This window comes from Equus quagga, chromosome 4 (genome assembly GCF_021613505.1).
Source record: "Equus quagga isolate Etosha38 chromosome 4, UCLA_HA_Equagga_1.0, whole genome shotgun sequence".
Lineage (NCBI taxonomy): Eukaryota > Metazoa > Chordata > Mammalia > Perissodactyla > Equidae > Equus > Equus quagga.
Window position 1 is genome coordinate 16,818,127 of NC_060270.1, and position 15,548 is coordinate 16,833,674.

Sequence of the window (15,548 nt, forward strand, 5' to 3'; positions counted from 1 at the left end):
AGAGAAGAAGAGAAGAAGAAGAAGAAAAGAAGCAGGAGGAGGAGGAGAAGGAGAAAGGACTAATTTTAATTTTAAGGTGCTTTGGCTTATCATCAACTGCAATTTACAGATGAGCACACTGATCCTAAAAGCATGTGAGGGGGTGCCCAGTATCTCATAGCCAATAAGTTATAGTGCAGAAACTAAAATCCACATCTTCTATTTCTAAACCCCATACTCTTTCCACCATAATGTATTGCCTCTTTGTTCCCTGAAACGAGGAGTATGTAGTAAAATTCTTAAATACTATGGTTAAAATAGAAATCCCCCAAACTGGTGTTGAAAGTGCCACAGTAGTTACAAAAATAAAAATCAGCTTTTTAAAATAGTTGTTATATAAATTTATAAATCCTATATGAATCTCCCTCATTCCTTAATATAGAATCTTAGCAGTGAGAAATTGCTCCCAAAACTCTGAGGTGAATTGCATGCTATGAAGGAAAAGAATGGGAACCTATAGAAACATATGGGAGATTTAATTCAGATAGGGGGAGTCAGTGAAGTTCTCTCTGAGGAGATATTTTATAATAAATAATAACATAATACTTCACAGAATTTACAGTGTAGCAGAGAAGAAAAACATTGAACTAATAATTACATAATCCCTTATCTATTTACATCTGAGGTCTAGTCTATAACCTTGACTATACCACACAATTTCAAACTTAACTCATTTGATGATATTACTCCTCAGCCTGAAAATGATCTCCTTTCTCCTTTCTAGTTATTACGTCCTATGTTTCATGTTATTTCCAGGCCCCGCTCAAGTCCTCTTTCTTATTTGCAGCTCTCTGAGCTCTCTACCTCCACTAAATATCTTTAGCACTTAATGACTTTTTAAGCAATGGTAAATGGGTCTCATCTTATATCCAGCTTCCCTCAACTGGTAGTGGTCATCTAAAGTGTTGTCGTCGGGAAGATTCTTAGATCAAGTCCTCGTTTAGCAGCAGAGAGAATCTTGATGGATGAGTGATGTCCTTCATGGGCAGTGAAGAGGAGTGGAGGGACGTTGGGTCTAGAGAATTCACTTAACAACAGAGTGCTGACATTTTTGTTTTTATAGCATTCCTTTGACACCAAATCCAGGTCTAGAGCATGCATTTAAACCCGAGAGTGCTTTATTTTGTTATTTTTTAAAAAACTTATGTCTCTTCAAGTATACCATAAGATTCCTCTAGTCAAGGACCATGTATACTTCTTTATGTCTGTAGTATCTAGTTATGCCTTGCAAAAGAGGCATCTGCTGATAACTAAGTGACTTTTCTAGAATTCACTCATTACTGTTATTCATAAATTCAATTTATCTCTTGACTTCACTCAAAAGATGATCAATAGTAAAACCATTTTAAAGGAATTTTGTAACATAAACCATAAATTTTAAGTAAATATATTGTCTTTTTCATGCCCAGGTTCAAATTATACATTAGGAAATTGATAATATTTAAGGATTAAATATATGCTTGCCAAATAATATAACGGGACAAAGAGAAGACAAAGTAGATAGGCATTTTTAAATGGATTTAAATATTTTTAAAAAATTCTAAATCTTTATCTTTTAAAATATATTTTATAGATTTAGTATGTGCTAGGATTTTTATACCTTTTTTAGTAGACTGCATCTTCTTGCACGAAGTAAGTGTTGAAGAACTCCATGTGGATTAGTTTAGAGTTACATAAAGAAATAGTTCCATTTCACATTCCCCCCGCTAAGCAAATGTATCTATCATATTCCATAACAGCTCACAGTTTGTTATACATTAACTGCTCATTCTCTGTGCCAATAAGACTGTGCTGGAACAGCAAATGAATTTGGTGCATTCATTTAAATGATTCTGCAAACCACAGGCTACCCAGTTGTCTAATGATAAGAGAGCCCCAAAGCCACCTGATCACCATTATACTCCCTTATTTTTTTGGACCAGCATGGTCAGTACTGTCAGGATCTCAATATTGAGAAGACAGAGAAGGAAAAGTATACCTCAGACATAATCATGCAAAGGGGTTTTATTAATTCAGGCACCAGTGATGATGTGGCTAGATTGGAAGGAGAATGGAATATAGGATCTGAAGTGCTTTATCTGCTCCAAGACCAATGCTGGTTTTGGCACTTCTTTCACTCTAGTGAGTTGCAAAAAAACAAGCAGGTGCTAGCAATCTGAGAGACCACATGCCAGCTACAGCTGCTTCAAACGGATTCAATTACATCTGCATGAATAGTCCCAGGACATCAAACCAGTTGAAGAGATCCATGGGTTGCAAGGAGACCCAGTCCATCCTGAGACAACCACCTGCAAATCTCCAGGTTTGGAGATAAGTGATCATTCTATCCCCAGGCATGGAAAAAAAGACGGTGGAAAAATGTAATTTTAATTCACTGTAAAATTAAAAATTGGTTAGAGAGAGCACAAAAGGTCCTTTCAATTTTCATGTTTAAAATCTGACAGTAGCTGAGGTCTTAAGGATACCTTAAAACAGCCTAATTTTGTGAGAACATTTCCCAAATCATTGGGTACAGCACATTTACAGAACAGGCTCTTGGGATCCGGACTTCACTCCAAACCTTGTTTGTACAAAAAGGGGCCAAGCAGCTGGGAAATTCTGGAGTGGAGTGTGTCCTCATTAGTTCCCATCTGCCACCAGAACTCAGCTCATGGCAAGTTTGGCTAAGTCCTGGTGTACTCAGGTCCAAATGTGGGTCAGTTTTAATTACACTATACAGAATTCAGTGTGCAGTTTTTAAATCCTTATTATACAGCACAGAGGAATGGGCAGCTCTCCAGCTAATCAATTTTTTAAAAGTACATATATAAAAATTTAAAACCAGGCTAGACAGACAGTGGGTGGAAAAAAAATCTTATAAATGAGTACAAGGGTTACTTAAGAGAATTATTAGTGAAATTGGGTCATGAACAAGTTCTGCTTTAAAACTTCAAATTGAGAAACCAACCATTTGGTTGGTAAGATAGGAAACTTAAAGAAGGTACACAAGGCCCCTTGCTCTTTGCCGTGAATGATAACAATAAGGCTGCGGCCAGTTTACAGTCAACACCCACAGGAGCACTGGCTTTCACACATGCAGAGGTATTCCCTATTGTGTCATTCTTCACACCAGTCCTTGTCAATGTTTATCACTCATGGCAGGGATTTTAAAAAAGGGAAAAAAATCACAAACTACCTGTTAAAAGTAAAAAACAAAGATGAGGGAGAGGAAAGAGAGAAAGAAAAGATCAGAGTGCACACGTGCTGAGCAGCAGACCCTGGGCATGACTTGGCTCTCAATGCCATCCACACGAACTGAGGCCAGCATCAACCCATGCAGTCTATGTTCAGAACCCATCCTGACCAAGAGCTTTATCAGGTGAAGGAGAGCCAAAACACTAACCCTTGAAAGACAACTGTCAGCAAAAAATTCAGGAGTGAAGATGTAGGTAGTTAATGGTGGGCATTTACGATAGCATAATGCGTCATTTTTGATGGATAAAATGTCCTTTGGCACAAGCTCTAATGACAAAAAAACAAAACAAACTTTTAAACAATACCTTAAGTGCTCAAAGTATTTTGGGGCTTTTGACTGAGTTGTTATGCAGTTTATCCATTAAAAAGGCAGCATGGAGGGGCTGGCCTGGTGGCCAAGTGGTTAAGTTCGCGTGCTCTGTTGCAGGCAGCCCAGTGTTTCGTTGGTTCGAATCCTGGGCGCAGACATGGCACTGCTCATCAAACATGCTGAGGCAGCGTCCCACATGCCACAACTAGAAGGACCCACAACAAAGAATATACAGCTATGTACCGGGGGGCTTTGGGGAGAAAAAGGGAAAAAAAAAGGCAGCATGGGATTCTGGGTTCAAATACTAGCATTTAACATTTACTAGCTGTGTGATTTTGGAGAAATTGCTTATTCTCTCTGAGTTTAAGTTTTCTCATCTGTAAAATGGGGAAAATAACATCTGCCTGATAGATTGTTATAAAAATTATCAATAATATATAAAATACATAGAATATAAAAGCCACTCAGTAAATGTTAACTATTATTCACCCAACCATTATGAGTTGAATTGTTTACCCCCCCAAAAAGATGTTGAGTTCTAATCCCAGGTACCTCAAAATGCGACCTTATTTGGAGATAGGCTCTGTACAGAGGTAATCAAGTAAAAATGAGATAGAGAGGGCCCTAATCTAGTATGACTTGTGTCCTGATAGGAAAAGGAAATTTGAACATGGAGACAGATACGCATAGAGAGAAGACAATGGGAAGAGACACAGGGAGGAGGTGGCCATCCACAATCTACGAGTCAAGGAGAAAGGCCTAGGACAGATCTTTCTCTCACAGCCCTCGGAAGGCACCAACACTGTCAAAATATTGATTTCAGGGGCCGGCCCGGTGGTGCAGCAGGTAAGTTTGCACATTCTGTTTCTCAGCAGCCCGGGGTTCGCCAGTTCAGATCCTGGGTGCGGAGATGGCACCGCTTGGCAAAAGCCATGCTGTGGCGGGTGTCCCATGTATAAAGTAGAGGAAGATGGGCATGGATGTTAGCTCAGGGCCAGTCTTCCTCAGCAAAAGGAGGAGGATTGGCAGTAGTTAGCTCAGGGATAATCTTCCTCAAAAACAAAACAAAACAAAACATTGATTTCAGACTTCTGGACTGTGAGGAAACAAATTTCTATTGTTCAAGCCACCCAGTTTGTGATACTTTGTTACAGCAGCCCTAGCAAACTAATACCCAACTAAATAAAGATTTCATTAGTTATCAATGTTTACCTTGACTCATCATGGTCAAAACTGTATACTTGACATTAGGCAAGTCAACTTTATCAACTCTGCTGAATAATGGTCTATGCCATGTATTCTCTAGTGCTTTTTCCCTTACTTTTTTCTGATTCTGTTCAGGAAGACACTGCTGCAATATAAACAGCCTGGCAGGAAAAAAAAAAAAACTGGTTTACTGTAATTAAGATCATCTAGATTTTATTAAAGATAATTAAGGAGAAAATCATACACACAAATTCACAAATCCATTTTTCTACTGTTGAGGGAGTTTGCATAGGAGGGTATCAGGGACATTTTACCACACTAATTTCCTTCTCAAGAAATAAAGACAACCTTATACAGCCATTTACTCATTGCCAACTATGCTCACTAAACCTGAGGCTGTGTAGATTGTGACAACTTTGCCAACAGAACCACCTTTGGTTCACTAGGATGCATGTAAAAGTACATGGTCTAATTGGTGAGTATGGGTTCTTTATTGTTTGCAAGAGATTGGTTTTAAGGGTATCTGACTTTCAAAAGAGGGGTGACAGTTGTCCGGGAGTTGTATCAACAGCCCTTCCATTGCAAGGCACATTTCCATAATCAACAGACATTGAAGTGGATGTGATTATCCTCCTCTTCAGTTTTCTTTAAATAGCCCCAGCCTTCTACAGACATGTAGCATGCATAGTTAGAAATGGTGAGTCTAACTACACTGAACTGAGATACTCAATGGCTATCATCAAACATGTAACTTTGCCAAAATTAATTTTCTTAATGGGTGAATCCCACACTTCCTCTAAATTCCTATACTGCCCATCATAACAACTTTTATATTTTAATAGGAGGAGAGAGGAAAAAATAATATGTAGGGGATACTAGTGTATGTTATGCACTAAATAAAGTATTTTGTATATCTAATCTACTTTAATTCTCGCATCCCTCCATAAAAAGGTAGATAATTGTTACCATCATATTTTAGATAAGAAAACCTGAGGTTTAGTTAGGTTAGGCAACCTTGATCAGGTCACACAGCTACCAAATTGTGGAACTGGGATTTCAGTGAAAGTCATTTGGACTCCAAAGCTCTTAAATTCAAACTCAGGCAACAGATTCAGAATCTAGATACCCTAAAAGCATCATTGGCTTCCAAGATGCTGATTTATTTAAGGTATTTACAGACTCTTTTAAAGCATCGGAAGTCATGTACGTAGACAGTAGATATCTTGCTAAACCTGACTCAGTTTATCCTCCTTAGGAAGAAACCAGTTATTCACAAACACAAACTAAAAGGCTTCAAACAATTTAGATTAAATTAATTCCATTATAAGAATAACTGAAGGTCTTTTAGATGCAGTACAATGATAGCTTGTCTTATAGTTAGTATTTCAGCACCTTGACATAGTCCATTTACTTCCTGGAGATAAGCAATTAACCCTCCAATCACCAGTAGAAAAAAATATTTTAACTCTAATATTTTTCCAACATGAGGTATCTTACACTCAAGCAAGAATCAAGAATTCTGCGTTCAAATCCCGCCTCTCTCACCTACTAGACCGTATAACCCTGACAAGCACGTGAACTTTTCTGAGCTTATTTCCTCACTATGGACAAAATAAAGATGTTAGGTGACCACTAAGTTCCCTTCAAGTTCTAACACGGTACGATTTTTAGAATCTCTTCTAAACTCCTAGAAGTAGCGGTAACTTTGGATAGAACATCTGATATAATCTGTGTGACAATGCCCAGACCAGGATCCCTCCAGACCAGGATCCCTGTTCTCAGGCAATCAGATGGGCTTTCTTCAGCAACTAAGTTGTATGATGGTGGTGATGGAAATAATAGTAGCGTAGCTAAGATTCATTGAGCACTTGCTAAGTGCCAACCACTGCACTAAGAATTTTACATGTATTGTGTTATATCTAACTCAACACAACAATGTATGAGGTAGATATTATTATTTTTACAATTTTCCAAAAGAGTAACAAAGGAACAGAAAGATTAGGTAGCTTGACTAGGTCCATACTAACAATAAGTGATGAGCCAAAAAGAGCTCTGTTGACATATCTTTGTCTCCTACTGGCCTTTATGCTCTTTGAGGGCAAGGACTTTGTTTTATTTACTTAGCTGAGGACTGTGTCTGGCAAATAGTAGGCATCTATCTACTGTGTGGAATAAAAGGAAGGAAGGAAATGAGGAAGGGAGGGAAGGAAGGAAGGGGATAAAGAAAGAAAGACTTTATATCTAGACATGCTATGTTCTCAATAAATGTTGATTTTCTTCCTTCATTTCTCTAATCCTGAAATCATAGGGAAACCTGCAATTATGTCCAGGAATCCTAGTGCTTGGTGATCTCTCCCTCCTGGGAATTCCATACTACAGTCCCTGGTACAAGTCACTGAAGGAGCTGCTATACTCTGGTTTAGCATTCTAGCTAATACATGTTCTTGGCTCATCTCTTAATTCCTAATTAAGACTAACAGAGGAATACAGTTTACCACAGTAAGGTTCTGGAAAAAAATAATGTCCTTGATTTTGGCCTCTCATCCACTGATGTAAATTAAGATGAAAGAAAAATTGTTCCCAGAGGAAAGGCACTTCCAATCCAGGGGTATACATGAATATCATCAACCAGTGGCACTAAAATTTGAGAAGCCTAAAGAAGATATTTTGATGCAATAGATATTGGCTCATTATGCAAGCTCTGCCATTTTATGTGACTGCCTCATACCACACAAAATGGAACTTTAGAGGGGCCTATCTAAAGCAAGTCTTAACTACCTTATTTTGACTCTGCCTCTGTTTGGCTTTATCTCTACTTATTTACAGTTATAATTTAGTGAATAATAGAAATCATAATTATAAACATGTATACAGTAAACACAGGGCCCATTACTTCTGTTTAACAAAAACAGCTACAGATTTTTAATATGATCTGATCTTATCTGACTTGAAGAGGGTCAACATACATTTTATGTTTGTGTTTTCAGTAGGATAGAGATATGGGGAGAGAGAGGGAGAGAGACAGAGAGAGACAGAGAGAAAGAGAGGGAGAGAGATTGCTCAAACTGATTTTTTGGGAAACCTACGGCATTGATCACAGAACACAGAAGATTTGTTTATTCCCATGATGCAAAGTATTTCCAAGGCGACAAGTAATTTAGTCATTGAATGCCTCAGCATTGTGTGTACAATAGGGATAGATATCAAGACTTTTCTCACAGTCAGCAAAAATGAATATAAAGCATATTGCAAATAGTGTTATGTCAACTCTTAATTATAATGAGGATCAATTCTTACATAGTCATTTCTCATTATAAGGAAATAACTTCTCAGTAGTTTCATCTCTCTGTCTAATCAGCAGTATGAGAACTAAAGGAAGTCCATCAAGACCCATCCAAAATATACAACAAGTAACTAGTATTTAGGACTTTTCAGTTTGCATTTATAGAACTGTATCTAACTAGTGTAAGACACAGTCTATAACAGCTTGTCTACAGTAGAAATATAGATATTTGTCAGAAAATACATAGAGCTATTAACTAAAAGAAACATCACTATCAGCAACACTTAGGAAAAAATAACAGGTAACTAGGATTTGATGAAAGTAAAGGATATTACTCCAGCCTTGAAAGCTACATCTGTACTTTAGCCCCTTTTTTAGGGTTACTATTTAATTTTCACTATTTCTCTCTCACTTCCACCCAACAGCAACAGAGACACACGCACAAATCAAGAAATCATCTTACAATATACCCTTAAATTTTCTGAATATGCCCCATGTGTCCACTAATAGCCAAATGCTTTCAAATCTGTTCAGCTAAACGGATCAATAACTACATCCAGCCTCACATAGTGGGATTGCCAACATGGTGAAATTGAGCCAAACACAAAATGTCTCTAGCAGGACAAAAATAATTATCAACCCAGTTATCTAGAGAGATCTACTTTCCCCAGGTATCCCTTAGAGAAGTTAACATATACATTATGCAGGGCAGTCAACAGCTACTAAAAAGATATTTGAAACTCAGAACGAAGGATTTGGAGAAAATATTTGGGAGCTAAAAGCAGTGAATTTTATAAAAAGCCAATGTAATAGTTCAAGGTCTACATCAAGTAAGAATCTTTCAAACTCAGAGTACACAAAATACGTAACAACCCAAGCAAACTGCTAACAAGCTTCTCTGTGCTCTCACTCAGAGGACACAGCTGCAAGCAACAATTGAGCAGGTGCAACCAAGCTTTTGAGAATTCCAGCCTGTTGCCCAGGAACCACAACACGGCACAGTTGAGATTCTAAACAGGTGCAAACATTTTTTTCTGTTTCTTGTTTCTAGTGCTTGACGCAGTGCCGCAGACAGTACATCTGCAACCGCCCCTTACCTAAAGCAACCACCACAGAAAATAAACTCAAAAGCAGCAAAAAAAGTTTGAAAATAAAAGAGTCACGTCCAAAACAGGGGTTTTGCAATAGTCTCTGACCCCATATCAGCAGTCGCTTTAATGGTACAGTTTCAGAAAACACTCTCTCATCTCTTCATCAGATGAATGCTTTGTAATTAAAATTATTCTGCTTCATCAAATCTTAGAATGTTTATTTGATTCTTACAATAGAGTGAAATGCAAGGTATGTATAAAATGTACTATCCTTTGAAGCTGTCAATATTTGTAAGGACTCAAAAATTAACATTTTCACATTAGCAAATCTGTAAGCAAATTTAATACACAAAATTGTAATAATTTGTTAGTTAATACAGAGACTTACGTAACTATAGGTAATTCATATACATACCTGTGCAGCTATGGGGCACAGACAGACTTGCAATTTATCAGGGACTCTGAAATGCAAAACAAATATATTATGTACGTAAAAATGAATTTTCTAAGTGGAGCTAGTATTTATGCTGAGACAATTTATGCAGAGAAGTAGAAAAGACTACAGTCCTTAAAGAGGTGAGTTATTTTATGTCTGTATTTTCCCCATAGGATATTTCATATCACCCTAAATTCATATGTGTGAATATATACACACATAGAGTCTCTTGGCAGTGCTATCAAAAACAAGGACCAGCAAGGGACTAAGACTAACCATGGCCTCTGAAACGAAAATGCTTTCACTAGCAGACGAGGCAAATATTTAAATTTTTTTTTTTTTTTTTGTATTCTTCCAAGACTATTGCCTTCCTGATACAAATATGACTGCTACTCTCTAAAATGAAACCACTCAGTACATCGGCACTCAGTTTGGATAGAATACTGGGGAGGCAGAAAGGTGCTTTTGTAGAGCAGTCCACAAAAAATGCATAAATAAAAGTAAACTCTGAATGTTCATTAACTTCAAGTTACAACAGCAAATGGAAATGAGATTGATCCCTACAAGAGGGAGAACTAAAGCCACACCAGATATAATGACTCAACCCAGCACACTTTGACAACACTGCCAATGAAGCAGCTACCAACACAGAAGACAACGTAAGTCCAGCTTAAACAAAGTAGGCAGAGTTTACAACTAGACCCGAAAAACATTTGCAGGTAGATGGAAACTGCACTGCCACATGCAGTCTCCGAACTACTCTGACCCTTAAAAATGTTTCATAATTCTTCCTGAAAGAAAATTGAAGTGTTTAATTTATATACTTCTGCACAGAGTTGATGAAGGTAAGATTAAAGTCAGTAGGCCTAGTTGATAATACTTGCTCAAAAATGTGTAGAGGAAATAATCAACTTTGATGATGACTCAGTGAGACACCATCTTCATACACTCCTGATGGGAGCGCGAATTGCTAAAAATTTTCTGGAAAACTATTGGGTAACATGTATCAAAAACTCAAAGTTCAAAATCTACTCAGTAATTTTAGTTCCAGGAATCCATCTTACATCACGGAAAACCAAGCAAGATTTATGTCAAAAAGATAATTTTTATGACAGCAAAACACTTAAAGCAACCTAAATGTCCAACAGTAGAAAAATAATTAAATAATGCATAGCACATCCACACAGAGGAATATTTTTCAACAAGCCACAAGGTACCTTGTGTTACTGTAATATTATATAAATGTATACAGTGCCAATTGCATGGACATAATGAAATTGTGTGGATGAGAAAAAGAAAAACAAAGAACACACACAAACATTGAGTGATCATATCTGAATAATAAGATTATGGATGATTTTTTTTTTACTTTCACATATAGTTAATCTCTGCAATAAACATTACTTTTACAGTAGGAAAAAACATTAGTTGGCAGGGGAGGGGTAGAAGAAAAAAGTCATGAGTGCCATATGGAAATCATAAATCTAACCTTCCTAATTGAAATAAATTAATTCAGTCACACATCAAATCCACTAAGTGGACCTACAGTGAGAAACGCATTCTCACCGTTTCCTCATAGGGGTACCGCCAGGGTCTCTTTCATCTCACTGCTACAGAATCTACACGAGGAATTCAATAACACATTTTTAATCATCTTAGTAAAACTTCTTTAATTATGCAGAGTGAAATGATGGCAAGAACAATTTAGGACTGCAAATCTGTTCAACCTATTACAGATTAATTTATTCACTAAGTCAACAATATTTAGTGAGCATCTATTACATGCAAAGCATTGTGTTTGGCATTATGACATGCTAAAAGATAAAGGAGAACACATCTTACCCTCACAGAGCTAACTATTTAAAAATGCTAACAAATATGTACATACACCTACCTATTAATTTTGCTCTAAAACTGCTCTTAAAAAACAGTCTTAAAACAACAAAACCAGCCCCCCCCCAATAGGTACACACAGCTCATAAAAAGATGTAAACACAATACAGTTTAAGGCATTTGTGATAGATCTAGTCCACTTTAAAGAAAGAAAACATATATCAGGTTCATTCTTTTATTTTATTGAGCAAAAATTGATATTTAGGCAACCCTCAGTTAAAGTCATGAGCACATGAGTGTGCCTCACTTATAAAATGGCCTAATAAATGACTTTAAGGATTAAATTCTTTTCCTTATGTGATCTACTTTTTGCTAATAGAGAGTTATATAATAGGAGATCAGGTATGAAGGAATATTGATCCAATCTCAGATTCCAGATGGGTAAGATTGTCTCAGATTATCAAAGGCCACATAAAACATATGCACAATTATTAACAGGCTATAGTTATTTATTGGCAACCGAAGTAAATAAGTGAGTTACCTGCCAACCCTGCCAAAGACACCGTTACAACACCACCACCAGGCAAAGGAAAGGAGATAGGAGTGGAGAGGCGAACTCTGAGGGGGTGCCTAACATCCCAAGGCGCTGGTGGGGGTGGGGGAGGGGGAATTCATTTTTGTTGTGCAGATAAAATGATTCAATATAGAGTTTCTCTTGATAGCAGTTCAGTTTCCTTGTGGCCTGTAACCATAATCAGCATTTGCCCTCTGAAGCTAGTGACACACGATGGTTCTGAGGTTTGGTCAATGGGGTCAGCCTGTGTGAAGTGGTGCCAAGCACTAAGAGAAGCTATTCATGTGATCAGTGATCCGTAGGTCTGGGGCTCACAGAGTTCTGGACAACAGCAGAGTTATATAAGGTAGGATGATGGTTAAGTGATTAGCTTTTGCTGCGGGGAAAACCTGGAATCAAATGCCAGCTCCCTCTCTTCAATTGTGTGCTCTTAAGCAAGTCCCATTTTCCCTGTCTGTAAAATGATGATCATGTTACCTACCCTATAGGACTGTTTGTGCGAATGACATGTTATAGGCATGTAAAGGAACTAGCACAGAGCCTGCTATAAAGTGAGCATTGCTAAGTGGAAGCTATCAGTACTGTCCTAGTTGTATGAGAACAGGGGAAGATATCTAGTCCGTTTAAGCTAAGGGGCTAAGCTAAGCAGAGAGTAAGCAGATAGAAAGATGGCTTGTTCAAGATATCACTCGATATTCCACAGCTCATCCAAGAGCCAGTCATGTGCTGGACATTCACAGAGCATCTCTAAATCAGGAAACACAATGACAATATTAACAGCCACAATAAGCAACCTTAACCAGCCTTTTAAAGCACCATTCCTGTGACTGGAGAGGAAGGCAGTAGGATCTAAGTAATATGAGCAGCAATACAGCCCATTGCTCTGAGGGATCATTTTCCATACTTAACTGAAACAATCAGGAAATGGAAAATGAATACCATTATTCAACTGCAAGCAGGCTGAGGTGATGTAGGCTCCTTAAACATCACACGTGGGCAGTATCAACTTTTTAAGGATTCTAAAGAGACCTTGCAGATGACCTGAGCTCACATATAATGCAAAGTTTGCAAATATAAGTAAAAACTATTACAGTCAGTTTTTCCCTCGGGGCTTGAAATACATAAACGAATGCACACTGATGTTGTTCTAGTCCTTATTTCTGTTTTGATCTGGAGGACAGCACAGATCCAGAATTGTTAAACGGTGTCTTCAGAATCCCACACAGATTACATAATGCCTAGAATTGTTTGGGTCACATGAAGGTGAAGATACTCTCAGCACCATCCCAAATGGAGCTATAATGTAGAGAACTTGTGTGAAGCTGTTTTTACTTCTAGGTTGGCACAGCTGCGTTCCTTGGTGGTAACCGAATAGGTCCAAACCAAAGTTGTGAAGTGGAGGAAAGTTCCCTCCATACTGGTTGGGCCTGGCTAGAGATGGAAGAGGGAAGTACTTACTTGTGCCTCTTGAGCCACTAATAAATCTAATAGCTAATCCACTTAGGACACTGAAAAGGGCCCTGGCTAGGTCTGCAGGGCCAGCGGCTCCATAAAGGAGCTTTGGATTTAAATTTAGAGTAAAAATTATTTCCCCATGACTGTGTAAGCATCCTTAGGAAAATCCTAAATGCTTTACATTTCAAATTTGATTTTGAGAAAAGACAGTATGTAATCTAAAATATTTTTATTTTATTTAATATGTATTTACTTCTTCTAGACCCACTACTGATTTGGGTGCTCTATCATTGTTAGATTGTTATTATAAAATGTAGATTTTAACCATCAATAAAGCCAATTTAATTCTTTTTAAATTGAAGTGCCTAATGTCTTTGGTTTATCTGAACAGAAAGCTCATGAAGAATAAGGGGAATTGTAATTTTAAAAGCAGACTCGAAAAACTTGCCAATTATACTTCTTTTTGTAAATTATGGAGTTAGATTTAGCCCCTCATGCTTAAAAAAATCTATCTTCCTATCAGAAAGAGGAAGCCTGAGAAGCAATAGTTATCTATTTATCATCTCTGTCAACAGGAAAGAAATAAAGGGCCATAAGGAAGGAAAGGGAATCATGTGACAAACACCCCTTAACCCAAGGGCACAGTTGGTCTGTCTAGACCTTAGGTCAGACTAGCTATAATAAAACCACAAAAGGCATGAAAAACTAAGCTTATTTGTTAAAGTGCTATATTTGAATTTTCTGTTATTAATAGCTACCACTTAAAATGAGATAATTTAATATCAAATTTTATGTGTAAACATGATGAATTTGAACTCTTTCAAGTAGAAACCTGATCTACAACACACTAAATGTTAATAACTCTATTTATCCTGTAATCCAAACTTCACAGTGTATTAAGGAGAAATTATTTTTTTTAAATCAATGTTTTTTTTAAAACAACTTCTCACATGAAAGTTTAAGATCTAGTGAAGAAAATGAACAAAACTAGAATTTAGATAAACATTAAGAATTCTATTTTCAAAATACTTTCAACTTAAAGTTATGACCATGGAACGGAATTATTATTCTTGGGGAATGTGAAATTTCCACTGACCTGCTTGTACATGTCCCTGAGGTCTTAGTTTAGATATTACCTCCTCCAGAATCTGGTGTTCTGTGCTTAATCTTGTTATAAATTAGAAAGCCTGGCTGGTCTGGCCCCAGGGCGGGCAGGAGTGAGTGACCCAAATCCCACTTGTTAATAGACACCTGGTACGGTAGAGGTTGAGACACAGAATTCTCTCAAGGAGTTGACATTTCCTAAGCAACTGTGGGTTTTTCCTCTCTCTCTGAGAGGCCACCTCTGACTACACTGTTCCTGAGACAGGTCCCTCCATTATCTTATTCTTTTGCGGCATTTATGACAGTCTGAATTATTCATTTGATCCTTGGTTTGTGTGTTTATTCTCTCTCTCCCACCCTAGGTCGTACATTCCATAGAGGCCACATGATTTTGTTCAGCATTCTATATCCAAGGTCTAGTTTAGTGCCGGACACACAGTACACACTCAATAAGTATTGGTCAGAGGTATGAATATGAGGTTTGGAGCAGCAGCTTTCAATCAAAAGAGACTGCAAAATTAGTAGGTAACAGCTACCCCTACCGTTGTTTTCTCTACATTCCAATTCTCTCTACCACATGGAAACCTCAATGCTACAGGTACTCTCTCATTGTAAATTCCATTCCATCAATGGCAAGTCAGGAAAACTTCAAAAGCAATTCTAAGTAGGCTAGAAGTAGAATATCTAGGAGAAGCAATGGAATTATAATGAGAACAGCAACCACTTCCAATTAGAAGTTTGGAGTTTGTATGCCAGCTTACTAAGTGTGTATCCTAGGGAAATTTACATCATCTCCTTAATACTCAGTTTCACCTTATTTAAGATGGGGGGATTTTTTCTAACATACAGAGTTTTTAATGGCAATTGAATGAGACGGTATATATGAAAGCAGCAGCGAGTGTAATTCATGGCATTTAGGAGAAGGGGATCACTACAAATTAGTTGCTTTGCATTGGCCAGCCAGTGTCTGCAACAAGACAGAG

General features: G+C 37.5%; 1 protein-coding gene across 23 annotated transcripts in view; it reads right to left on the minus strand.

The window, feature by feature from the left end:
- ZBTB20 (zinc finger and BTB domain containing 20) overlaps positions 1 to 15,548 on the minus strand; it is a 770,585-nt gene that overhangs the window by 543,090 nt on the left and 211,947 nt on the right. For 22 of the 23 annotated variants that reach the window (XM_046659181.1, XM_046659174.1, XM_046659197.1 and 19 more), the window contains one exon: positions 9,579 to 9,624. The gene's annotated coding sequence lies outside the window, so the exon portion shown is untranslated. Of the gene's footprint in view, positions 1 to 4,795; positions 4,887 to 9,578; positions 9,625 to 15,548 lie in introns of those variants that run through there. The other variant, XM_046659195.1, reaches the window with a different exon arrangement.